This window comes from Camelus dromedarius, chromosome 14 (genome assembly GCF_036321535.1).
Source record: "Camelus dromedarius isolate mCamDro1 chromosome 14, mCamDro1.pat, whole genome shotgun sequence".
NCBI classification, from domain to species: domain Eukaryota; kingdom Metazoa; phylum Chordata; class Mammalia; order Artiodactyla; family Camelidae; genus Camelus; species Camelus dromedarius.
In genome coordinates, this window is record NC_087449.1 from 55,152,586 (window position 1) to 55,178,862 (window position 26,277).

The window sequence follows — 26,277 nt, forward strand, 5'->3', positions numbered from 1 at the left end:
AAGGGGAGGTGTGATGAAGCTTCTTGGGGAAGATGGGGCAGAACAAAGGGAGGTAGGGAAGGTCACGGCAGGTGGAGAAAAGAGCAGGAAAGGAGCCTGGGCAACCTCCAGAGCTCCATGGGGCCCCTGGACACCGGGAAAGAGAGTCAGGAAGATGGAATATCAGGGAAAGAAAGGGAGGGATGCCAAGATCAGGGCAGGGGAGCACCCAGAGGAGACTTGTGCAGACCTTGAAGTTTCTGCTGGACATCTCACAGTATGAGCCCTCAACCATCTGCATCAGAATCTCCTAGAGAGCTTGACAACACTGGATTTCTGATCCCCAACTCAGACACACTACATCAGAATCTCTGGCAGTGAAACCCAGGACCCTGCATGTTAAATAAGCCTCTCTCACTTCTTGCGCTAGGTGATTTCTCTGCACTAGGTGGTTCGCACATCTCTAACATTTCTTAAACCACTGTGTTGGTGTCTTCCTCACCTTGTAATGGTCCTCTCTGACCCCAGGGGCAGTGTCATCGTGTTCACTGCTCTCCTCTGCTCCCGGTGTGCCCTTCCCTACTTTCCTTTAAGGCTGTGCTCTTCCCCACCTCCTCTGTCTTGCTTTGGGCCATCTCCTTATCTGGGAAAGATCAGGAATCCAGAGGCTGGACAGGGAACCGTGTGCACATGCTATGTCTCAGTGGTTAAGGGCACAGGCTTTGAAGTCAGAAACACCTGGGATTGGATCCCAGTTCTGCCAATTATCAGCTGTGTGACCTGGGGTGAGTCACCTAATCTCTCTGTGCTCCAGTTTCTTCATCCGTTAATTGGAGTTGTCAGTATCTAAGCCACAGGACTTTTGTGAGGATTAAATAAGGCAGTGGTTGTAAAATGCTTCACACAGTGCCAGGCACATAGTGCTCAGTAAAAGGCCACCTGTCACTCTTTGAGAGCTTTGAGCTAATTACAAAAGTGGCTCAAGTACCCCGCCTTGAGACCTTCCCTGTCTAGAACAAAGGTTGGTAAATCTTTTAAAAACAGCTTTATTGGGATATATTCATAATTCATACACTGTACAATTCACCCATTTAAAGTATACAACTCCTTGCCTTTTAGTATTTTCACAGGGCTGTGTAACCATCACCACAATCAGTTTTCATCACCTCAAAATGAAACCCTGCACCCTTTAGGCATCACTGCCCAGCCTCCCCAGCCCTAGGCAGTCACAGGCTCTTTTCAGTCTCTATAGATGGCTTATTCTGGGTATTTCATACAAATGGAATCATACAACATGTGGTCTTTTGTGACTGGCTTTCACTTAGCATCATCTTTTCACAGTTCATCCATACTGCAACTCATATCACTGTTACATTTCTTTCTATTGCCAGGTAGTATTCCATTGTGCTGTCCCACATTTTATTTATTCATTCATCTGTTGATGGACATTTGGGCTGTTTCTACTTTTGGGCTATTATGAATAATGCTGCTTTGAACTTTCTTGTACAGGTTTTTTTCTATGGACATATGCTTTCATTTCTCTTGGGTGCATACCTAGGAGTGGAATCACTGGGTCCTGTGGTTACTACGTTTACCCTGTCGGGGAGCTGCCAGACTGTTTTCCAAACTGGCTGCACCATTTTCATCCCCGTTAGCAATGTGTAAGGGGTCCAGTTTGTTTGTACTCACCAGTACTTGTTTGTGTCTGTCTTTGATTATAGCCATTCTGGTGGGTGTGAAATGGGATCTGGTTGTGATGGCAAACTTTTTTGAGGGCCAGATAGTAAATATTTCCAGCTTTGCAGGTCATACAATCCCTGTTGTAATTACTCAACTCTTCCATTGTAGCGTGAAAGCAGCAGTGGGCAATATGTAAGTCAACGAGGTTGGCTATATTCTGATAAAATTTTATTTACTAAAATATGTGGCAGCTCACAGGCTGCAGTTTGCAGATCTTTGATGGAGACGAGCAGGCGCCCCTCCCCTCCACCTACCTAGGTGTCTCCATCCCTGCTCTGGCTTTATTTCTTTATTATATTTATTACTGATGATCTATCTTAGTTCTTGCTTATGTCTACCTGCCACCGCTGGAGTGTCAGCTGCTTAAGGGTGTGGATCTTATGTATCATGTTTCACTGTTTGATCCCCAGCACACTTCAGTGCCTGCATGTGGTAGAGGCTCAATAAAGATTTGTTTGAATGAACAAATCACCATCACCAGATTTACAAATAACTTATTCTTGATGTCTTTTTCTCTAAAGTTTTAAGAGAAAGTGACTGGCCCTGGGGTTGGAACCTCACAAATCATGAGACTTGGTATCAGGTAGACCTAGGACAGACTCAAAGTGTTTCTGACCTGAGTGCAGCTGAGGCAAGAGGTGAGTGAGGAGGCTGGGCTGGGGCTGACCCCTTAGCCTGCTGAATGCCCAGCCCCTCTGTCCTTCTGCACAGATGCCCCCATTCCCATAGTTTCTATCCAGGGAAATATAAAAAATAGGCCAGTTTAGGAGAACGATCAGCTGTCTTCTGGTCTTTGTTATTATTACCTGAAAGCTGCCCATTTGGATATCATGCCTGGTGAACCGCACATTAATGAAGCCACATGAAGGTCAGATTAAAAATACATTTGTTTCCCATGACCACAGGGGAAGCCTGTATTTAGGGCCATTCCCCCCCCCCCACCCCAGCATCCTTGTCATGCTCCTAATTCTTTCACACTTAGTCACAAACACACACACAGCATGATGGTGATGGTACTGGGAAAGGGTGGAGCCTTGTCTGGGAGTGTGGTGGACACTGCAGGGTGCCCGTCCAGCAGCCAGCCCTGCTGCCTCGCTCACAGAATGCCACACCAGTCAAATGGCAGCATGCCAGTTCCCCCGGGAGGTGAATCCTGATTGGTTTAAACCAGTTGGGATACTTCCATTCCCTTTACTAGGGATAGGTCAAGGGGGGACATGTGACCCAGTTCTGGCCAATGGGATGTAAGTAGGGAAACCAACTGGTCAGATCTGCCAGGAACCAAGGGGGTTCCCAGTATCTGTGAATTTAGTTACAAAACGGAAAAGTAACAGGCAAACGGGGACAAGTTGGTCACTCAAGATATAAGGGGACTTTGCTAGGGGCTTTGGGAAAGATACTCCGCAGGAAAAGAGACATGCAAGGAAAAAAAGTTCTTCCTGCTTGAAAGCAGTCCTGTGAAGATGGACAGTTTGGGCAGCTATCCTATAATCCTGCAGAAGAACATTGTGGATGCCCTGAGAATGACAAAGGAGAAGGAACAAGCCCATTTCCTCGACTGCCTCACTGAGGCACTAAAGCATCCCTGTGACTGCCTGTCTCAGATTTCTTGCTAAGTGAGCAGTAACTATCTGTATGGTTTAAACACTGTTTGCTGGATTTTTCTGTGACTTGCTGCTGAGTGCATCTGGCCAGATACCAGGAGGATATACCTCTCTCTTGCTACCTGGCCACCCCCTCCCACCACAGGCTGGATAGCAGCAAGGTTGGGCAGCATGAGGCATGCTCAGGTTGGCATGGGCTTGGAGCCTTGGGCAGGAAGTGGGGACAGCCAGAGAATGTTTCTGTGTGACCAGTGTGATAAACAGCTTATGTTTTTTGACTGCTTTGAGAGTGACCCAGGGATTTCCAAAGCAGCAGGAGCACTCCCTCTGGTCCACGGGCTCAGAGAGGGTGACTCATCTGAGGTCACACTCACTCTAACTAGCCTGAATCTAGTCCATCCCATCCAAAGTGCATACTCTTTCCCTTCACAGCACTGTCTTGGTTACATCATGAAGAAGGCCTACCTCCTGGAACATTCTTGGTGACAGGGAGATCAGTGGCCATGAGACACCCAGGCCACCTTGGTCAGCACTGACTGTCCTTACTGGGCCCAAATCTGATTTCCAGTAACTTCTGGCTGCCCATCCCGACCCTGCCCTTTGGGAACCTGGAGGCTAGAGCCGTGCCTCCTCAGGCTGATCAGCCTCTTGCCCCATCAGCCTTTCTTCCCTTAACATAACCCAGAAAGGAATTGGCCTGTAGTCTACTTGTCATCAAACTCAAAGAGCCAAGGCTTGTATACACCTAGTCCTGTTCAGCTGGCAGCACTCTCCCACCCCCTGGCCTCTGACTCTATCTCTGCACCCCTGAGCCCAAGGGGAGGACTTTCCATTTCTTCTTGTAGGTTCCTACATGTTGTTTTGAAGATTAAGTGGATTTTAAATCCTGATTCTGTCAGCCTCTATATGGGCTGTCTCCCCCAGCTTTGTGGGATCCTCATAGTAAATGCATCCCAAATATTAAAGAACTGTTACATCTGTTGGGGACAGGGTCAGGGCCCTTGGATGACCTCCTCCAGGCTAGCATTGCCAAACAGCATAAGGAAGCCTCCTTTGGCAGAGGTACTTATAGTGCCCCCCTGCCCCTTTCAGTCAGGGTTCTCCCGAGAAACAGAATAGGTTGTGCATTTATATAGAAGGAGGTTTATTTCAAGGAGTTGATTTATACAATTGTGGAGGCTTGGAGATTCAGATAAGAGTTGTACCTTGAGTCCAAAGGCAGTCTGCTATAGAAAAGCCAATCTTGCTGATGAAGTTCAGAGGCCATCTTCTGGAGAAGTCCCTCTCGTTTAGGGGAGGTCAGTCATTTTTGTTCTATTCGGGCCTTTGACTGATTGGGTGGGGCCCACCCACATTATGGAGGGCAATCTGCTTTACTCAAAGTCTACTGGCTTAAATGTCCACCTTATCTGAAAACACTCTCACAGAAACATCCAGAATAATATTTGACCAAATAGCTGGGCACTGTAGCCCTTTACAAGTTGACATGTAAAATTAACCACCATCCCCCTCTTACTCCTGCAGCCAAGCTGCCTGACAGCACATCACTCTGACCTATGATCTCTCGTCAGACTATGAGCCCCACACAGACTCTCACTGATCTTTGTGCTCGCAGTATCTGGCACACAGCCAGTGCTCAATTAATGATAACAATAGCTGGCATTTATTGAGCTCTGACTATGTACCCAGGTACTGCCCTGGGTATATTATAAACATTAACTCATTTAATGTGTATGAAATTGGTCCTTTTACTTTCCTCCAGATAAAGTACTGGAGGGACTTCCTCCAGATAGAAGTCCCAAGAAATTAGATAATTTGCCTAGTGTCACATGCTAGTGAGTGATGGAGCCAGAATTCAAGGCCAACAGTTGTACCTCAGCACCCACCCTCTTAACCCCAGGGGATGTGGCCAGGGCCAATATGGCAGGTGGCTGTGAGGGGCAGCGTAAGGTAGTGGGAAAAGCACAGGTTTGGGAACCAGACAAACTAGGCTACCCATCCCAGCTCTTCCATTTACTTGCTTAGTATCTCTCTGTGCCTCAGTTTACTCTTCTGCACAGACTGGATATCAATACCGCCAGCCTCAAAGGGTGGTTGGGACCTGGCACTGTGCCCAACCCTGTAGCATTCAAAACCTGGGAGATTACTGAATGAGTCCAGGCACAGTTTACTCATGAGGAATTTTTGTTGAGCACCTACTATATTCCAGAGGCCGTATAGATGTTTTTTGTTTAATCTTCACATCAGCCCCAGGAGCAACCTGTGTCCTTATTCCCCTTTTGCAGATGGGGAAATGGAGCTCAGCGCACTCATGAGTCCCATAAGCAGGCTGGGACTTGTCCCATTATCCCTCGATATTGCAAAGCCAGTGCTCTTTCCTCTATGCCAGGAATCACAAACCCAAGGGACTGTAGGGGCCATTCATAAAAGGGGGGGAGTACCACAGTTCCCTCCACCAAAGGAGGCACCCCTGTGAAGTTCAGCAATGCTGGCCTGTCATCCAAGGGCCCTGCCCCTGTCCCCAACAGACGGAACAGTTCTTTAATATTTGTGATGCCTTTACTACCACTCATCTCCACCTGACTCGTGTATGCTGTGCAGGAAACTGCCTGCTCTTCTGACTTTGAAGAGGGTAAGGAATTGGGATTTTCTATGCAGTTCTCTTATTTTTAAAGGTGGACAACTAATTTAAAAAACAAACCACTGTGCAACTATGCAGACTACAAAACAAGTCTATAAGCCAGATTTGGCCCCTGGGCCACTGTTTGGCAACCTCTGATCCTTCCCCTGCTATTGGCTAATTTCTGAACCCAGTGCAGCAGCTGGATCCCTTATGGAGCTCATGGTTTATCTGGGGACCAAAGTGCATGAGCAGATTAGAAAGCCAGACAGCCTGTCCTCCGCTGTGCATGTCCCGTACTCCATCCTATGCCCCACCCCTTCAGCTTCCTCAGGTGCCATCCAGGTTATCTTCCTGTCACAGGAAGAGCTGGCTTGTTGGGGAGGGAAGGGACAGTGCCCTGTTTACCCTGCCACGGGCAAGGAGCAAAGGCAAACAGTCCTCTGCATCTGAGAGTCTTAAGGCAGTGCATTTATCTGCTTCACCAAGGACCCTGCATTTTGCTCCCAAAGGCTAGGAGCAAAGATTCCAGATGTGGAGATTATCAGACGGAAGGGGACCTTCAAGGTCACCCAGGACAGCCCCAATCAGAGCACTACCATCAGAGCAGCAGTTCACACATTGTGATTACTTTACCTTCTCAAGCCCCAACAACTCAGTGAGGTGGGAACTCCTATTATCTCCATTTCGCAGGTAGGGAGACTCAGGCTCAGAAAGGTTAAGTACTTTGCACAAGGTATCTCAGCAACTAAATTGCAAAGCCAGAATAAACATCTAGTCAGTGAGACCAAGAGCAAGTACTGCTAGCTACCTGCCTGCACTACTGCCCCAATTCACAGTCTCACTAGCTCCTTGACCCCTTCCCATTCCTACCAAGTAACCTCGAGCCTCTGCTCACACACCCAGTGACAGGGAGCTCGCTACCTCGCCATGTTTTTAACCATAGCTACACTTACCCAGCACTAGTTAGGCACTGGGCCTGGTACCAGGTGCTGTAAAGATTCTTTGTAGCATCCCATCCCCACAACAGTCCTGTGTTCTCCACCTTATACCCATCGTACACATGAGACAACCAAGGCTTAACATGACCAAGGAACTTGCCCAAGGTTACAAAACTAGTTAGGGACAGGCTGAGATTCAAATTCAGGTCTGTTCTTTATCTAGTTCAGACTGAAAACTTCTTTTGGTTTTGGGGAGAGAAATATCTGTCTGCTTGAAGTAGCAGCCCTAATTCCTAGTTCTCCCAGCTCTTTTCTCCAGATGTCCTCTTCAAATATTTGAAGGAAGATACACGTAATCTTTGAGTCTTTTGTATACCAGAGTCAATATTCTGGGTCCTTCAGCTGTTCCCCCATAAAATGTGGTTTTGTGGTCTTTCCCCTCAGCCATCATTTGGTTCATTCTCCTATGAATGAGCTACACTTTCTCCATGTCCCTTTCAACATTCTGATACCAAATAGAACATGGGACTCCAGATGGCAGAAGGACTATAACCACCTTCACTGTACATGCAATGCTTCTATTAATGCAGCTCCAAAGCCAGTAAAGCTTCTGTGTATGAAGCTGTGTATCACAACTGCCCCATGCACTTGTGATAAAGAATGAACAACCCAGCAACTTCCCTGCCCACCTGGAATTTTCATTCTTCCCACAGGGCTAAGGAAGAAGGCCGAGTCACAGGCCACTTGGTGAACTTCAGACACAGATTTTAGAATGTCAGGGCTGCAAGTGGGGCCCAGTCTCTTCAGGCCCTTTTTAATAGATGAGGAACCTGAGCCCAGAGAGGAGCAGTGATAGACCCAAGATTCCACAGTGAGACAGAATCAACTTCTGCTTTTCTTAGAACCTCAGGCACAGGTGAGCCCTGGGACCTTAGAGGGGGATGTAAGCTGAGATGAAAATGCCACCCTGGAAGATTTGACTAAAGGGATCATCAACCCTAGGCCTCCTACCTCAGAGCTGTTGGCAGAAATCCTGGTCTATCCCAGATATGACCACCAGGTGGCAAAGAGGTACCAGAGAAAGGCCCAGAAATCAAAGGTGGGTGGGCACTTCCCTCATTAACAGCAATTTTCCTTAGCAAGTGGGAATGATGAGGTGGGAAGGCTGCCTGCTCTGGGACAGCACTCTGGCAACTGTATACACTATATACATATACAGAACTGAATTCTGCTTCAACTAAGGAGAAAGCAGAGGGTAAGTGTTAAAAGCTTGGACACGGGCATCTTGCAGACCTGGTAGGAAATCTAGCTCCCCTTTGCTGCTTTATCAGGTCACCTCCCTGACACCTAGCCTCTGACACATAGAATGGATGCAGGATAAGTTCCTCATTTCCCAAGGCTCTACACAGAGCTGGAGTTGCTGGTGCTGTCTTCCTGACTGGTCCCTCTTCCAGGTGGATGGTGAGCAACTCCCCCTGGCAGAGACAGGGAAGAGGTGAGGTTAATGGCATCTGACAGCCTCAACAGCCCAGCTTAGGCCTGGCAGCTCGTTCGCTCATTTGTTCATCTCACATCACACAGGGAACTGCGTGTGCAGAGGCTCTGGGGCTGGGAACTATGAATGTTTGGGGCCATGGGGGGCAAGGATGCCTGAGAAGAAAGAGAGGGTTGGAAAAGTAGGCTGGGCCTTGAGGGCTAAACCAAGTGACTGACTTTGAACTTTATTCCAGGAGCAACAGAGATCTACTGAAGATTATTCAGCAGGGGAATGACTGGGTCAGGTAAGTGTTGAGAGCCATCACCGTGGCTGTGTGTGAAAGGAGGTATGGAGGTGGGGGAGCCTGAAGGCAGAGAGACCAACTGGGAGGCTAAGTAAATGAGAGATGCACACTGGACTTGGTGATGGCGATGGTGGCTGATATTCCGTCCACTCAGAGCTTCTGAGATGTCCTGTGGAAACTTGTCTGTCTGGTCCATAAGAAAGTTCCCACAGGATAAGGAGCTGCTCTGGGCCCAGGTAGGAGGAGTAGGGGGTCCCTGCAGCAGGTGTTTCCTAGAAGATCCTTGAGGAAAACAGACCAGCCTAGGAAGAGAGAGCCTAGGCTAATGAGAGAGACATCCTGGGCCAGGGTGGAGTGAGAGGCAGTGTTGTCTAATGGTTAGAAACACAAGCTAGCATCAGGCACATCTCTCTCGTGTTCCACCTGTGCCACTTCTTAGCTGTGTGACCCTAGAGAGGTCACTTTGCTACTCTAATCCTCATTTGCTCATCCATAAAATGTGAATGCCAGTAGGACTCACCCTTTGAAGCTGTTGTGAGGGCTGGACAAGGTAATGTGTTCAGCTCAGCTCTGTGCTGGTTACCTGGGAAGCACCCAACGTGTGAAAGCCCAAGGGGGAGCTTCTGGTTCTTAATGACCCTCAGAAACAGAGTCTGTTGCCAGGGCATGGTGGTCATTCTGGCTCTGCAACACCTCACCAAGCCAGGCTGCTCAAAATGGGCCAGCCTAGGCTACACACCACATTGAATTAGGCCAAGGGAATTCTAGCCAGAAGCAAAGAAATGATGCTTTGGTCAGCCTGGGGCCACATTCAGGGGAAACGTGCCATTTCTGTTCCCACTTTTTGTTTTTGTTTTTCAAAACCAGAGCATGTATTGCATGACTAATCATTGAAATCTTTAAGATAAACTGGATGCTGCAACAGCTGTCCTCTTGGGTTTAGGTGTCGTTCCCTCATGGAATCCATGCCTGAATCTGCGGTATATAATTTTTAGGTGCCTCATTCGACCAGTCCCGGTGGTATTTCATCTTTTAGCTTTAACACTCCAGTTATACTTTCTCTTTTGCTTGGCAGGGTAGCCACATTTGCCACAGGTCGACTTCTGAAGATGGTAGGCCTTAGATCCACATCGACGGCACAACGTGTGTGTCTTATTCTGACGCTTTCCAAACGATGACGTTCTGTTCGTCATCTCGCTTCTGCAGCCAAGACCAAAGAGGCCAGAAGAGCTCTGTTCCACTTTTTGAAGCATTAAGAATGATTGTCCTACATGACATTGTAAATTGACTATACTTCAATTAAAAAGAAAAAGATTCTCCTTACTCCAGAGGTCTCAGGTGAGAGTCTCTTTTATTCCGTCGATTTCTTCCTTAATTTGCGGGTGCTGATGTACTGCAGACTTCCCATAGTTCCAGTTATTGTGGTAAAGATTTTGTGTATGTTCCTTCATGCAGTCTTTACAGCAACTCTCTCAGGTGGGCATTACCTATTATTATTGTTATTGTCTCCACTGGATGGATGAAAAAACTGAGACTTGAAGAGGTACAAATGTACCTGGGTTTGTCTGACACCAATTCCTTTGCTTGTCACCACAACACTCACTTGCCTTATGGACAGGTCATTGGAAAGGCACCTAGGGCCCCCCAGCAACCTGTCCCCAGAATTACCTAGTGAGTAGAATGCCAAGGCTTGTCTGGACCAAAAGTCAATGAGACAAATAACCATGTGATACAGGGCCCAGCAATTGTCATAAGTCTGACCAAGGCATAGTCCATTGTGTTAGTTGAGGTCCCTTCTATAATGCATTCCTCTTAGAATTTAGTACAGGGAAAAATTTGTCTCCCAAATTACTGACCTGACTCTTCCAATTAGACTATAGCAATAGCTAACTCTTACATAGAATTCACCATGTGACAGGCCTGTTATAAGAACTGAATATGCTTGACTCATTTAATCCTCCCAATGACCCTGAGAGAGGTTTTATTATTATATTATCTCCATTTTTCAGATGAAAAAATGGAAGCAAAGAGAAGTTAAATAACTGCCTAAGTAACTGGCAGGGTTGGGCTTCAAAATAATACATTCTGGCTCCAGGGTTTGTGTGCTTAATGACAACTCCTTCCCATATAATTTGTAACTCATCTTATTTCCCTCTTTGCTTTGACTGCCAGGAAACTCAAAGCCATGGTTTTTGCTCTGTCACAGTTGCTATCCTTAGAAAACCTGGCCTAGAATTTCTGCTATACTTAGCCAATTTTTCATCTTTCTTCCCTCTTTTTCCACTGGCCTTTGTCCAGGCTTTCATTACTCCTTGATTCTTGCATTCTAATTATCCATCAGAAAGGCTTGTAGCTGTGATGGAAGCCACCTCAAAGCCCTTTTTGGAATAGACAGGACATAATGTATCAATGAGATGAACAGAGACTCTTTTTGACCAGCTGAACTAGCCAGACACAGATGGTGCTAGATGGATATCTTTTGAGCAAAAACCATGCTCCGTGATGTGGAGGATATAACAATGAACCCACGTTGGTCCCAGTGGCAGTTAAATTAGCTAAGTGCTTAATAGAGAAATCTTGAGATCTCAATGCCTGAACACTAAATAGAAGATAGTTCAATGTGGGCACCATTCCGTAAGGCAACTTGAGTGAAACCCAGGCTGGCCAAGGCTCTGCTATGTTCAATGTGTGGTCTCCCAGGTCCCCCTGGTGTTGGCATCCAGTTGGCAGATGGGAGAGAAAAGAGGGAGCTTTGAGAAAGCAGGCTTAGATCTTAACTTGGATTTGTCCTGGACACAGAACATGTGGTTTCTGCCCATAACCCACTGTCACATACTTAGTTGCAAGGGGTGCTGGAAAATGTACTCTGGGCTGCTTTTCTCTGAAATGACTCTATATGTGTAAGGGGAACATCTTTAGTGAACAGATGGCATTGTTTCAGTTCACAAGGAACTTAAAATAATTGAACTGTCTACCTATATAAAATGGCTAAGGAAACACACAATGTGTCTTACCGCCGTGAAGAGGGAAATAGGCTTTCTCCATTTATAAGGAACCATGAGCAAAATGAAGTACTGACGTTTTAGACCAAACATACTTGTCCAACAGGGGAATGGATTATTATGGGAGAGAGAGCGCTTATCATGGTAGGATGTATTGAAGCAGAGGCTGAATTTTCACTTGGCTGAAGGCACTGGAAGAAGTCAGGCTAGATGCCTCCTACTAGTCCTTCTAATGTTCAGCTTCTGTACAAGGCTGCAGAGTCATCTCTGAGCCCTTATTTTGTGTCAGGTTCCAGGTGGGGCTTGTGGGACATAAAAACAAAGGAGACAAGGTTCTTACTCAGGTTACTCACTGTGATGAGTTGAAGTAGGCTATCTGGGAAGTTGAAGTAGGCTCTGGAAACAGGAGACTGGCATTTAAGTCCCAGCTCTGGTGCTTTGTAGCTGTGTGACATCGGATAAACCACTTAGCCTCTCTGGTTCTCAGTTTCCTCATTTATAAAAAAGGGACAATAATATTTTCATAGATTCTGAGGACTCAATGACAAGTACATTTACAGCATTTGTAGCACGGTGCCTGGTAGGCAGTAAGCATTTTATTGTATTAGTAGTAATATTTTTACTATGACTTGGGTAAGTCGCTTCATTTTTTCAAGCCTCAGTTTTCTCATCTATTTGATGGAATTAATCATCTTCCATCACAGGTTTGGAGTCTTGCTGTGTTGTGGGCTTAGCTTCCCGATGGGGTAAGTGGGTCGCATCATACCCAGGCTGTAAGGACGAGAAGATTAGAGACGGCAGTCGGCACCGTCCGGCACAGAGGAGGAACCCGAGTGAACAAGGACGCGATTTCCTGGCTGCGCTCCCGGGAAGGAGGTTTGTGCTGGGTCCCATCCCCCGGCCGGTCCTGCTCAGGAAACGCGGAGAGAAAGCCAGGAACCAGGCCTGCCGGGCCCCGCGGCCCCTCCGCGCCTCGCCCCTCCCCTGCCCCGACTGCAGGAAGCCGGCCGGCGGGAACGCCCTGCCGGGCGGGTGGGAACGGCCCCGCCGGCTTCCCAGGCCTGCGGCGGCGGCGGCGGCGGCGGCGCGGAGCTGTCACTGCGGCAAGCGCGCCGCCTCCCCCGCCGCCCGCGCTCGCGCTGCAGTCCGCGCGTTCGGATCTCAGGAAAGTGCTGCAGCGCGGGTCCCGGGCGGCCGGAGCCGAGAGGCTGAGTCCTGCGGGCGCCAGCGCCCCACCCGGCACTGAGCCCACGCCGCAGGGGCTGCGCTGGGAGGGAGAGCTGGCCGACCCTCTCTTCTGGGAGGTGGCACTCTGAGGCCTGAGGGTTTGTAGGTGAGTGGTCCAAGGTCGTGGCCATTAAACAGCAGGGCCAGAATTCGACCTGGGGTCTGACTCTCAAGTCTGTGCTTTGAGTCTGGGGTCCTGGTCCAGGTTCTTGAGGGGCTTGTGGGGGAGGGGGGTTCAGGAGAACAGGAGCCCTGAATCTGGGGGCTGTTGATGGCCTCCCAGAGGTCTGTGAACCTCTTGATTTTGTGTATAGCATGTCGTGTGTTGCATTTTCCTTCAGAGTTTCAAAGGTGTCAGTGACCCAAAAAGGATTATGAAGCATCGCTTTCCAAGGCCCATGGGTTCCCGTGTGGTGGCTCCAGCTTTGTGGGGGCCTGAGTCCCTATGCAGTCAATGTAGCATCTTCAGAATGTCTCTGCAGGGGCCTGCTGTTACCCTAGAGGGACTTGGGTCTCTATAGGATCCCAAGCTCTTTCTCCTGGGTCTTGAGAATCTTTTCTATAGAATGCTGGGGTTTGTTTGTGAATTTGAGGTCCTTCTGGGGCCCTGGTGTCTTATCTGAGATTCTGAGAATCTCACTATAAGGTCCTGCAGTCCTTCATGCTGTGAGGTCTAAACGTGGGCCTCAGGATGCATATGAACACTTGCAATTACAGACAAGATTTTGTGGGTCTACCCTTATACATGTAGTTCCTGGGAGAAGTTTTCTGGATTTCACCACATTCTCAAAGGGGGCCCTGGTCTCCACATCTGGGAAAAAAACATTGCTTTAGCGTATCCAGTGTTAGACATACCTTGCTCCCTTCTCACCAATAAGAGCCAGGGATGAATAAGAGGGAGGAGATAAAAGGCAGTGTTGTCTAGCAGAGGAGCATGGTTCTGGAATCAGGCATTTAGGGTTAAAATCCTAGCTTTTCTACTTACCAGCCTAGTGACCTTGAGCAACTTTCTTAACCTCTCTGAGCCTCAAGGCCACCTTCTCTAGGAGGCCTTCCCAGTGTCCCAGATTCAGTTAGGTCCCCACTTCACATCCCCCAAGCCCTCATTGCAACTGGCCTGATACCTTGTGGGATTTAACACAATTGTTAGAAGGTAATTGTGTGTTTAATGTTATCTTGTCTCTCTACTCCACCAGTCTTAAGCTCCAAGAAGGCAGGGACCTTTGCTGTCTTACACATGTTAGGCTCTCAGCCATTTGTTATGAAATAAATAAAAGTGAAGGAATGGAGGGATGCATGCCAGACGCTGCACTGAGGGCAGAAGGGAATCACAGTCCCCTCCTTGAGGAGGTCCCAGGCTGGTGAGGGGAATAGTATGAGTTTGTGCAAGGAACGCTGTCCTAAATGTGTTAGTGCGGGCTGAACATTAATGGGGAGAAGCACTAACAGGGAAAGCACCAAGAGATCCAATAATGAGTGAGACTCAGTCCTGGAAGAGCTGACATAACAACTTCCCTTTGAATTATGTGTTATAAGTTACAAAGTGCTTAACTTACATAAAATATCCAGATATGCCCTTGCCCCACAGAGATGGGTAAACTGCTGCTGGGAAGAGTTCAGTGACTTGCCCAAGGCCACCCAGGCAATCATGGCTTCCTGAGTGCACACTGGCTTCGGAATTCAACCCATATCCTTCATTTAAAAAAAAAATTTTTTTTTTTTATGGGACTAGAAAGGAGTGTATGAGGGCACACCACTGCTATAGACAACAGGAGGCCACACAAGCGAGGCTTGCCTGCATGAGCCAGCCCATATCCTTTAGGAATTAGGTTTTGTTGTTGTGAAGATTTTGGTTTAGATCCCTAAATGTGAGACTTTGGGCAAGTTTACTTCTTTGAGCCTTGTTTTTCTAATCTGCAAGATAGAAATAATGACCCTCATACCCGTATGATGCTTGATTTATAGTAAAGGATCCATATGTGTTTGTCAAATGAATGAATGAAATATATGTGTTGGTGGGTGGTCTGAAATGTGACGGGACTTAAAATCATGCCATTTGGGGGATGGCAGGAGAAGTTGAGGGCAATTTTATCCCTCCCCACTTTCACTTTCTGTGATTTCTGTGAGACTTAGCACTGATTTCAACCACGTTGTTCTAATTTATTGTTTGCAAACCAGCAAAAGTGAACCAACCTCAGCTTGGTTAGCTTTCTTTTTATATGCATCTTTACTGCCCTTTTTCTGATGACCAAGTAACACATCCTCCTTGTAAAAAGTTTAAATTGCAGAAAGATATTGAAGACGATGAAAGTGCAAGCAGGTTTAGGCACTATAGGTACAAGATGCTGACAGATTGTTATTCCCTGGGAGGTGGGGGGTGGGCCACAGGACAGGGAGCAAAGTTCTTCCTGCTTAAAAAAAGTCTCTCCCACCAGCCTTGCCATGGTTCCTAAGAGTTCTGTTTAGGAGCCTTGACTCTGGCCGTAGCATTGAAAGTTCAAGTGCAGCTAAGAGCTGGGGAGTGGGGAGAAAGTGAGAATTGTATGGGCAGGGTCTTTGCCTGGAATGCCATGAAGAATGAGATGGACCCTGTGGGATTCTCTATAGCAGTACGCACCGTTGGTTCAGATGTCTATTGCTGATACACGTTGTAGCTGTGTTTTTGATCCTTTTCTTCTCTCAGCATTCAGTAGAGTCTTTTTTGAAAATTCCTGCCACACACACAAACACACACACACACACGAAAATTAAAGCAAAAAGGAAAGAAAAAAAAGGGTAAATGCCTCCTATTTAGTTCTCTATATTCTCCATTTTAATGCATATATTAAGCATATAATTTATAATTATGGGTTCCAACTACTCCTGTAATTCTGCAATTTACTCTTACTCTTTTTTAACAATAACCAGTAGACACCTTTTCTTGCCTATTAATGAAAATCGACTACATTCCTTTTAACAACTGAACTTCCTGTGGTCGGGACTATTAGCCCTGCCTCCAGCCCAGAGGCCAGCACATGAGAGGTCCTACTGGGAGGGCATGTTGGAATAGTAAGAGCTGCCACCATATCCTGGCATGAACTAGGTACCAGGCTCTGAACTAAGCTCTTTCACGAGTTCTTTCATTTGATCCTCACAGCCACTCTATGAGATAGGTACTATTATTATTCCCATTCTTCAGGTGAGAAACTGGAGTGCAGAGACTTGAAAGTCCAAGGTCACAGAACTGGTAAGTGGCAGAGCTGAGATTTGAATCCTGATTGGTCCTGTGCCAAAGTTTTTGCCTTGAATGAATGAATAAGTGCTTGATGGTGTCATGGATCCCAGAGAGAAAGTTCTGTCTTCAGAACTTCCCCTGTATGTCCTGAGTTCTCTGCAGTGCTTGGAATCAGCATCAGCATATAGGAGGGACTGAGTAAAATCCCTTTCTTTGCCTGTAGCAATCCTGTGGCTATGCCTTCCTTTCATGGGAAGTGGCATTTTTGAGTCTCTTATTCTAAAAATAAGCCACAATTCGTTAGGGGCCCTTGAGTACCAGCCTGGGTATTTTAGAACAGCCATTTGCCTATCCGCCTTACAGGAAATTAATCAGAATCCCAAAGTCCTTTCCCTCATCGTATAGGCTAGCACTCTGGAAATATCCTGTGTCTTGCTGCAGCTCTGCTAGAAGAGTGTGGAGGTGCCAAGGACAGTTTAACACAGACCCATCTCTCTGTAAGGGAAAGGAGAGGAGAAAGGCAAGAGGGAGAACTGGGTCAGGTCTGCTGCAAAGAATGAGAACTTGAAGATGTCCCAAACCTGGAGGAGTGCTGAGTGATAGAGGCATTCTGGGGTGTCAGATGCGACTCTGTAGAATCTACCTGGGGTCTAGAAACTGGAGTTTCCATTCCAATGGCAGTGCTCTGCAGGGCCACTTTCAGTGAGCCTCTTCCTCTCTCAGGACCTCAAAGTCTTGCATTATGAAATGATTGGGTAGATTATCACTGGGGGTGCTATGTGGTGTTAGGAGGTAGAAATAATATTGATGATGATAATAATAATGAAAATAAGAATGACAGCTACATCATTTGTGGGACACTGTGCCTAGTGCTTTCTACATAGTGTCTTATGTAATTTTAAAACAAATGCTACAAGGACTATCTTAATCTCCTCATTTTACAGATGAGGAGACTGAGGCTCAAAAAGAGCCAGAATATGGGTGTATAATCCCAGGGTTTTCTGGCGTCAGAACCTGAGCTCCACAAACATGTGTAGGTTCTGACCTCAAGGGAGTGAGGAAGTGCTAAGAAACAAAGGGGAGGACAGTTTGACATAAGTTAAAAATGTGTTCATGCCCACATGAGAGTTAACACAACACTATGGGTGTTCAGAGGAGAGAGAGACTCGGCTTCTGGCTGGGGGAAACTAGGAGGAGTTGTAAACTGAGATGAGACAGCAACGGAAGAGCATGAGCAACAGGGCAGATGTGGGAAAGCAGTGGGTGTCCTAGGGGAAGTTTGGATAAAGTGTGTGTGTGTGTGTGTGCGCGCAAAGGTAGGAAGAAATCAGGCCAGGCCAGGCCTTTGGCCTGTATTCCATAGGCAATAAGGAGCTTACACAAGAGATGTCTCAAGAGACCAACTATGCTGCTACAGTTGGAGATGAAGCAGCCCTCAGCGCATCTGTGTTCCGGCCTGTGAATGCAGCTCTGTGCCAGTACGTGGGAGGGCATCAGCCAGGAGAGCGTCTCTAGCTGTGTCCTGTACCATGCTGGGTGTGGGTCTTGGGTTCCCTTCAAAGGTCCCACTCCCCGCTTCTCTGGGCCCTAGTTACCCTGCACATAGTAGGTCGACAGGAAATATGCCATAAAATTATTGGAGAAGGTGAAAGTGAGGAACATACATGGCAAAGGACTTGTCTAGGATCACACGAGGAATTAATAGCATAGCCGGGGACTGGAACCCTTGCCTCCTGAGATCAAGCTGAATTCCTTTCCCACATTTGCTGAGTAATAGAAGTAGTATTTGTTGAGAGATTACTCCATACCAGGCCTTGGGCTAAATACCTTTACAGGGATTATCTCATTTAATCCCACAATCCCCTGAGTGCCCCTCTTGAAAGCAGGACATCTTGTCTTCCATTTCGATTTTCCACCGCGCCTAGCACAGGCCCTGGGCATCTAGCTAGGCAGGCAATAAAAAACTTGGAAAAGTCCAAGTCCGGGGAAGGGATTGAGAAAGACGAAAGGGGCGGGACTGTTAATAAGCACCGCCCCTCTAGAAGATCCCGCCTTCCAGGACGCTGACGTCACCCACTGGCCCCGCCCCTCATTGTCAGTCCAGGGGAGCCGGAGGAGGCGCCGGCCACCGGGATCCGAGCGCCGCAGCCTTTGGCGGGCGGGAGCGAGGGCCGGAGCCGCTGGGGTGAGGAGTCCGCGGGGAGGCGGCGGGAGCGCGGCGCGGGAGGCCGGGCAGAGAGGAGGGCGTCCCTAGGGGGCCACTTGCCCTGCCGAGGGGTCAGGGCACCCAGGGGTGACCGGGCAGAGCCGGCGGGCGCACCCCGGGGAGGGCTGGGGAGGTGTGGAGTTGAGGTGTGGGGAGAGTTTGAGAGGAATTTCGGAGAAAGAGCTGGGGAGGGGAGATCTTTGGGCGAGACCTTGAGAATTCTTTGGGAGTTGGAGATTTTTCCTTTGGAGGGGGAGGGAAGGTTCTGAGAGACTTCTTGGTAGGAGCGACAATCTGAGGAGAAATGTTTGGGGCAGAGAGCTGAGGGGACTTCTTCGTGGGGGCAGAGGAGAGTTTTAGGTCGAATTTGGGAGTCGGGTGGGGAAGGAGCGCGGGGCCCGGTGGGGGCAGGGAGCGGCGCGGCCGGGCGGGGGGCCGGGACCGCCGGGGAGGGGGCTGCGCGGGGCCCGCGGGCACCCGGGGAGGAAGGAAGTGATCTTACAGGAAGAGCCCGGGAGCTCCCGAGGAGGAGGAGGAGGAGGAGAAGGAGGGAGGTTTGGGAGCGCTCGGGCCGGCGTGCGTGCCGGGCTGCGGGGCCCGGCGGCGGGGCCGCGAGCAGGGTGGGGAGGGGTCCCGCCACTGCCGCCGCCGCAGCTGTCCGCCCGCAGCGCCGGCCCGCGTCCCGGTCGATGCTGGTCTCGCAGCCAGACCGCTGGGCCGGGAAGGAATTCGAGGCATTCGCTTTGTTTAAGTTGCCAGTAGACAGTCCTTAGGACTAATTAATGGTGGAATCTGCAGGGGAACGCGGGCGAGCCGGGCCGGGGCCGCCCCCCGCCCGCCGCCGAGGTGAACTTTCCGCAGCGCGCGCGGCCCGCCTCCCCGCGCACCCCCACCCCTGCCCGTGTGGTGAAGGAGCCATGGCTTCCCGAAACGCAGGAATGAAGTGCGGTTTCTGGGGCCGGTGGCCTCGGGCTGCGGAGGCTGCCTGCAGGGAACCCGGCTTCCCGGGGCGGCTGGGTTGGAGGTTCGGGGCCGGGTAGCGCTCCCTGGGGTGCCTGCGGTTTCTGTTAATAACCTTGGAGGAGGCTCTGCGAGCCGAGAAAGACCATCTTGCTTTGGAGCATCTGTTTCTTCATCGCGTCAGCCCCTTTCCTAACACTGCAGAGCTTGTTGTGGCTTGTTTCGGAAATGCCGAGACCAGTGCTCACACTTGAGGGTGGGAGAGGGGAAAAGAATAGGCACCCCCCCCTCCCCAAATCCCTGCAATGTGATCTCCGGAAAGAGACTGCTTGCAGATTCTCCGTCGTACCTTCGTTGACTTGAATGACCTTGGGAGAGAAGAATTATGCTTCTGAGCACCCGGCGCTTTATCTGTCGGTTAAGGAGAGAATACTCTTCTGGACCTCCGAGCCCTTTGGGGATATTTTGAGAGGTGGGGTTTGTTCAGGGCATTTTACAAACTGCTGCAATTCTGGCCTAAGGAGTTGGATTGATGTCAGCGCCCGGGGAATTCAGATCACCTATTAAGATTTTACTACCTCAGATTAGGGAGGGGATGGGTTTGGATTTTAGGGGGATGTTTCTCTTAAGAGACTCTGTACAGTATGTTCCAGATGGTTTTTTTTTACTTTGTGTGCAGCTTTGGTGGCATTCATGTGGTTAAATTGAATAAGACCCGTAGAAAAAAATTCTTCTCTTAGAAATAATTCTTTTGCTCAGAATTCCCCTTGGGGCAGATGAAGGTTTTGCTCAATTTACTCAGAAGAATTTTCCAGGTTTCTAAAATTAAATTACTTCTAAACATAGTAACTGAAGTTTGAAAAACTGGAAATGGTGGGATGGGAAGAGAGTAGATTAGCTATGAACAAGGCAGCAAATACAGTTTCATTGTTGTCCTGTTACTATCAGGGATTGTGAGTTAGCCCTAATTACTGATATTTTCTTACTCTTAAATAATTTAAGACCAAGAAAGGGACCTAATATTGTTGAGCTGCCTACTTTGTGCCCAGTAATTGTGCTAGGTGGTATAGATCTCATAATCCTCACAACAATGTTGTGAGGTAGTAGTTGTCATCCCTGTTTCACAGATGAGCAGACTGAGGGTGACTTTCCTAAGTTTATGCATACAGCTAGTAATAAGTGGCTGGAATTCAAACCCAAGTCAGTATCTAAGGTCTGTGGTTATCTCCACTATGCATATTGCGTTGGGAACCAGGAAGCCTGATTTCCAGATCTTTGACTCAGCCACTGGGTCAATGTGGATCCTAAAATGAGTCAATTAAGTCTGTTCCCTAATGATACTGCCTTTTCTTCCAGCAATGTTGTCAGTAAGCTTTTGATATTTTCTAGTTTTTTTTTTTTTTTCGGTAGAAAGACAAATATAAAAGGCTGTGGTAGTGATATGTCCTATATGCAGTAGGTACTTAATTTTTTTCTTATGATGGAAGCATTTGTATTAAAATACAGAGCATAGATTTCATTTATGTGGTGGAAGCTCGTGGATAACTAATGGTACTTCTGTAGAGGCCATCAGTAAGGTGTCATTCATGATCAGAAATGGAACCATTTTTCATGTAACATGGCTTTTTGGCATAAGCAGTGTTAGCTTATGAATAGAGCACATTACTTAGCTTAGGGATAGAGCACGTCACATATAGGTAGGGTCCAGAGAGTCAAGCTGAAAGATTTGGTATAAACTTTGATGCACGTAATAGATGCTTAGTAAATATTTGCTGGATGAATGCATGCATGCATTTAAAAAAATCAGCTTTATTGAGGTATAATTTACATACAGTAAGATTCACCAGTTTGAAGTGTACAGTTTGTTGAGCTTTGACAAATGTACAAAGTTGTATAATCCCACGACCGCCTTCATTTGTTTAGCTGTATGTTATCTCTTAGGCATTAGTTAGCACAGTGATCCCTGGGAATGTTGTGAAGTTTCTATCTTCAGAATCAATACTGGTGAGATCAGAGGGAATACCAGAGAGTCAGTGTGCCAACTTTGTAGGAAACAGGGAAACCTTAGGTATTTGATGGTGAGGTGCATGAGAAGAGTAAGAGAGGGACACGTGTCAGATCAGTGGCAAGATAAAATTTGTGAGGAACCAGGTTTTCATTACTTTTAGGACAGGGATTACACTGTGGGGAAAAAAATTACCTGAAGATTTATTAACAAGTTGAACTTTTATTTTTGTTTCTTTTTTGAAATGGTACTCCTGAAGTATAAAACTTTAACATCTTTGGCTGTATTTAAGAAGTGTTTTACATATTATGGTTGTTCGAATAATTCTTAAGGGTGGGGATGCTATAAAATGATTAAAGGCCTTGCCCTTCCACCTATGAGAGAATATCCTTAGTGTTAATCTCTAACTTGTTTTAGCTAATATTCCACAAAGGGAATACATTAGATAGAAATTGTGTCTTGTTGGGAAAACATAGGCTATTTTTTCCTTCTTATAACTTCTCAAGTCACTGAACCTGTCCCAGTCTGCTTTAGCTCAAGTCTCTGGCTTAGAAAATGCTTGAAACCTCTGAGTTGTTAGAAGCAGCCTCATTTTTATCTTACTCCTCGTTTTTCTTTATCTGTTCTGTTTCTGTATGTTGACTCTTTTATGATCCTCTTCTCTCACCTGTGAATTTTGAGAATGGAAACCCATCAACCATCAGCCCTCCATATACCATTAGGAAATAATAATTAAATAAAAACACCAGTCTACCAGCTCAACATTTTGGGTGGTGATAGAAAGAAAATAATAGCTATGAGGTAGTCATTATCCTCTTTATACATGAGGGAGCTAAGCTCAGAGCAGTTGTTGCCAGCGCTAGTGGCGGGCAGACGAGCTCAGATATGATTGGTGCTCAAGTTGAAGATCTTTGTATTTCATTACACTCTCTGTTGTATTGGGGTTGGGGTGGCAAGGGAAGAGCTTTGAAAACACCATATTAAAATGTAAGCTAAAGGATAACAAGCATTGCTAACCTTTTTAGGCATTACTTTTTTCATCTATTCCTTTCTTAATTTCTAGAGATACCTCCTTATATTCTAAGGAATTTATAGGTCATCTTTTATTGTATAACTCCTTTTCCAGACCCAGCATTTGTTCTTTATAAACATGGTATTTTGTATTCACTGGCTGTTTTTACTTACCCTTCCCCCTATTTTATATGTATCTGAAATCTTCCATCGGGTTAGTCTGTCAATCAAGACCTTCCATATTTGCATGAGCTCCTCTGTTCCCATTTTATCTGGACAGAGTAATAATTTTTAACATGCTATTAAAAACTTGCAAAAAATTAGAAAAAGTATTAAACTTCTAATTGAAGTATGTAATTTTTATATGTAGGAAAGTACACATAAGAGTACAATTCGATGATTTTTTTTCACAAACTGAATATACCCATGTAGCCAGTACCCAGATCAAGAAACAGCATTACTAGGACCTAGAAGCCCCCATTGAGTTCCCTTCTAGTTCCTGCTGCCCTTTCATCCACCCAGGGTAATCACCATCCTGACTTTTAACAGCAATAGACTTGTTTTTGTACTTCTGTGAAAATGGAATCATTTAGCATATACTCTTTTGGGTCTGGCTCCTTTTATTCAACAGTATGTGAGTATGCAGAAACTTTTAATGGTTTTCATTGGGGCTTGGAATAAAATCCACATTCAAACTGTCTTGGCCTTTAATGCCTTGTGTAACCTGGCACTTGCCTACCAACTTCATCTTATGTCAGTTTTGTGGTCCACTGTGCTTCAGTCACACTAGCTGCTTTATTTTTAAATGCAACAAATTCGTTCCTACCTCAGGGCCTTTGTATGTATGGCTCTCTCTTCCTTGAACACTGTCTCCCCTGTTCTTTGTCTGGGTGCCTCCTTCAAGCTTCAGCACATGATTCAGAGATACTTTCCCTCATCATCTTACCTTGATGGTCCTTTCCCGTTATTCTGTATTACTGTCTGTTGCCTTTCTTCACAGCACCTGTTACAATTTATAATGATACATCTGCTTGTGTAATTATTATGTCTTCCCCACTAGACATCACAGGAGCAGGGAACTCATCTGTTTTGTTCACCAGTGTATACCTAGTACCTAACACAGTGACTGACATATAGTATTTAATAAATATTTAATGACCACATTCCCAATTCATCACCTTTGTTTCCATTATAATTTGTCCTTTTCTCTTATGCTGTTTAATTATTTCATTTTTTCCACCCTTCAAGGCTCAGCTCAATTCCCCCTCTTTGAAGTCTGTCCTGACTTTGCAATAGTAAATCTCTCTTCTCTAAAATTTTGTGACATTTATTGCTGATAACACCTGTTCTTGGTTAAGTCACTCTAGCATGTATCTTATCTACCAAGTTGGATCAAAAGCTTCTTCCTCAAAAATCTTGTGGCTTGTAATGCCAACAACACTCCTTTGTGTTCTTGGTTAATTTGATTAGCTTAATTACCTAATTTGATGAGAAGCTAACTTTGTCTTAGCAGGTACTCCCCTCAGTTCCTTTCACTGAGCATTGTACATAGTAGGCCCTCTTATGAGTCTGGAAAAGGAGTTATACAATAAAGGATGACCTATAAATTCCTTAGAATATAAGGACATATCTCGAGAAATTAAAAAAGAAGTAGATGAAAACAGCAATGCCTAAAAAGGTTAGCAATGCTTGTTATGCTTATGTATAGGTAACAATTTTAATTTCTCAGGCTTATTAACATTTTAATTAGAATTCTGCTTAGTGTTTTCTGTAATCCAAAGGCCAAGAGTGCCCCCAACTGCTTCAGGTGCTTAGGATGTGAAAGTACAGGCATCCAGTCCTGGTGTGGACATTTCTTTGGAACCTGTCACTGGGAAAGAACTAACTATGCACAGTTCCTTCCTGGAATGACGCTTAATCAAGTGCATGCCTAATGCTCTCAGATTGGAGTTATTAACTGAAATGAGATACTAGGTAATACTCATTTGAATTGCTCTGTTGAATAACATTTTATTTTGATGTCGACAATGAAAAATTTAAGCCAATTAAGTCAGTTTAAAGCCACCTTCCCTGACTCACCAGTAAGTTATTTTTCCTCTTTTATTACAGGTAGAAGGATACATGTACTAATTTTGTATATGCTTACATTAAGCCAGTTTAAATGCAAATTTGAATTAGTAACTGATATGATTTATTTTAATATACATGTAACACAATTGAGTGATAAATGTAAATCTGTTTTTTAAGAGGTGCCTACTATGTATTTCAAAGCAGTCATCATTTTGACTTTTCTGATGGAACTAGATCAGAAGATTATAGGGTAGCTTAATAACTGTTTTTATGGAAACATTGGAGCAGAGGTTTTCAGGAAGTTTCTGAGAGACATTGGAGTCATTTTTTTAACTTTAATAATCTTCTCACTGTTATCTCATTCTTTAACCACTTAGAAATAGTTTATGAAATCAGCCTATTTGCTTTTTAACTTTTATTCCAACTAGATCAAAATAAAAAGTACAGGTAGAACACATTTACATTTATCCATACTTCAAACCACTAATAAGCTTCAGTAACCAGAAATTTTCTTTTGAAATGTGAGAAGACAAATGATAAACTATGTGAGGAATTCATTACAAAAAGTAATTTTCAGAATAGATTACAAACTTAGTACATGTTCAGCCCAGTCTCCTACACTTTATACATTCAGGGTAGAATTGTTCCTAAGATTGGCTTCTAGGCATCATGAGATTGTGGAGAACATTTCTGAATCATTAGATTTTATTCAAGTAGAGCCTTATTAATGTGGCTTATTATATTCTGATTTTTTGACAGTTGATTACTCATTTGTGTCTTATTTTTATTCTTTGACTATTTTGGTTAAGTAGCACCTTACCTTGTAAGGTTATTTAAAATTCTCCAATTCCAGTTCTGTAGCCTCAGAAAACCTCAGTTTCCTCATCTTTAAAATTGTGAGAGTGGTTGTGAGGATTAAATAATTTAACATAGAAAAGTACTTTTAGGGCGGAGGGTGGGAAGGGATAGACTGGGATTTCAAAATTGTAGAATAGATAGACGAGATTATACTGTATAGCACAGGGAAATATACACAAAATCTTATGGTGGCTCACAGAGAAAGAAATGTGACAATGAGTGTGTATATGTCCATGTATGACTGAAAAATTGTGCTGAACACTGGAATTTGACACAACATTGTAAAATGATTATAAATCAATAAAAAATGTTATTAAAAAAAGAAAAGTGCTTTTATCATGATGGTACATAAACTGTTAGTCATTATCTTGGTTTTATCATTGCATTTTTGTTTGTCCAAGGAATAGAACAAAAATTCCCTCTTTTTATTATTTAATAATTAATATCCTTTAGTCTAAAAGTCAGGTAATATTCTTTATGTACTGGCAAACTAGAAGAAACACAAGAGTTTTTAAAAGTCGAATTTTAACTTTATTAATTTCTGATGAAGCTAAGCAGCTTTCTCAGTGACTAGTTTGATTTCCTTTATGTTCCTACTAAATAAATGTATATTTAAGAGGCTCATCCTTAGCCCAGACGTTGATTATATGATTTTAATTGGTACGAGGGAGAGAGAATTTCTGGATATTCTAGCTAGCTCTTCATCACTTAAAGAGAAACACTGCAACTGAAAATTGGGGCTATTGGTAACATATGAGAATATTTAAACCATAGCTTTTTTTTTTTTTTTTTTTTTTGCAGCAGGAGATAATTAGGTTTATTTATTTATTTGGTTTTTTCAGTGGAGGTACTGGAGATTGAACACATGACCTTGTGCATGCTAAGCATGTGCTCTACCACTTGAGCTATACCCTCTCCCCTAAACCATAGTAATTTTTGAAAAGTATTTATAAACATTGTCTGGTTATAGAGTTTTGGGATAGTGATATTAATATTGTTAGCTATTTATTTTTGCTTATTCCAGGTATAGATCTTAAGTCATTATTATAATTAACTATA

The 26,277-nt window shown here is 45.4% G+C and overlaps 1 protein-coding gene and 1 pseudogene across 4 annotated transcripts in view; one reads left to right on the plus strand and one right to left on the minus strand.

Moving 5' to 3' along the window:
• Positions 1–9,560: 9,560 nt before the first annotated feature.
• Positions 9,561–9,858, minus strand: LOC116156785 (large ribosomal subunit protein eL37-like; annotated as a pseudogene).
• A 3,020-nt stretch (positions 9,859–12,878) lies between these two features.
• LUZP1 (leucine zipper protein 1) overlaps positions 12,879–26,277 on the plus strand; it is a 74,151-nt gene continuing 60,752 nt past the window's right edge. For 3 of the 4 annotated variants that reach the window (XM_010979839.3, XM_031464311.2, XM_010979841.3), the window contains exon 1: positions 18,194–18,293. The gene's annotated coding sequence lies outside the window, so the exon portion shown is untranslated. Of the gene's footprint in view, positions 13,001–18,193; positions 18,294–26,277 lie in introns of those variants that run through there. The other variant, XM_010979840.3, reaches the window with a different exon arrangement.